The sequence below is a fragment of the Triticum dicoccoides genome, chromosome 2B, assembly GCF_002162155.2.
Source record: "Triticum dicoccoides isolate Atlit2015 ecotype Zavitan chromosome 2B, WEW_v2.0, whole genome shotgun sequence".
NCBI lineage: Eukaryota > Viridiplantae > Streptophyta > Magnoliopsida > Poales > Poaceae > Triticum > Triticum dicoccoides.
This window is the reverse complement of record NC_041383.1, coordinates 40,552,368-40,553,589: the sequence shown is the minus strand read 5'-3', so window position 1 is coordinate 40,553,589 and position 1,222 is coordinate 40,552,368.

Below are 1,222 nucleotides of genomic sequence, written 5' to 3'. Positions count from 1 at the left end.
GTAGCCAATGTGGCAAATCAAGGTAACACGTATCAATAAAACCATTCAACTTTTGCCGAAAAGATGAAAAAAAAAGACTTGAAGAGATGGAAAATACTTACAAGTTTTATGGTGGAAACGCAGGACCGTCATGTAGCACGTGGCAACCGTCAGGAATCGGGTACCTGCCATCGACGTCAAACACAGGTGAGTAGTATGAAGTGATTCTGTTGACAATGCAACATCAGAGGAATTATATGTGACATTGCTGCTTGTGTGTTGTATTCGCAAAAAGTGTAGTTTGTCGTGTATGATATGAATGCATTTGCCATGTGTAGTGAAATGCATTTGCCATGTGTGATCAACTGTGGTTGCCATGTGTGATCAACTGTGGTTGCCATGTCTGATGTACTGTGGTTGCCATGTCTGATGAACTACAATAGCCATGGATAATCAACTGCAGTTGCCATGTATTATCAACTGCATTTGCCATGGACAATCAACTATGGTTGCCATGTACTATGAACTATGGTTGCCATGCATAATAAAAAATGTCGTTGACATGTATAGAAAAAATTGTGGGTGCCAAATGTGAACAGACCGGATTATTCTGCACACTATGATTGATGTCATGCCAGAAATCGGATGCACATGGTTTTTTCGGTTATGAAACAAAATTGCCATTCAAACGAAGATTAAATGCGTGCCTTTTTTTCTTTTTTTCTGCAGGACCTCCAACTACACTAAACGGCAGCGCGGGGGCATCTCATGCGGGTACCTTTGAGCACACGGAAGGGACATCACAACAACAGGTCGCCAATGATGCCACAAACAATGAAGAATTAGTGTCGGGGCTAGCAATCATTGAAGCGACTACGACAAGCACACCTGTGAGGGGTGACCTCATCACCAGCTTTTGACCGACCGGTCGCACGATTCCGTGGTGGTACCTCCATGAAGTCATCGTCATCGTCCTGATGGTCGCCGCGAGCCATTGTGCTACAGTAGCAACAAAAAACACACATCAAATGGAGCAACACGTATTAAAAAGACGGAAATGTAGCCAAAGTGGGAGAGTAGAAAAATGCAGATACATGGAAACAGCACATGTCTCTGCTTCTTAAATGATTCGGTTGTCGTCTGCAAGTGTCAAACTGCAATGCAGCTAGATTCATGTTGCCATCAGTGGTGGCAGTTAACTAAAGGGTACTTCAAAAATAGGGGCAGACATATGCTAGATTCA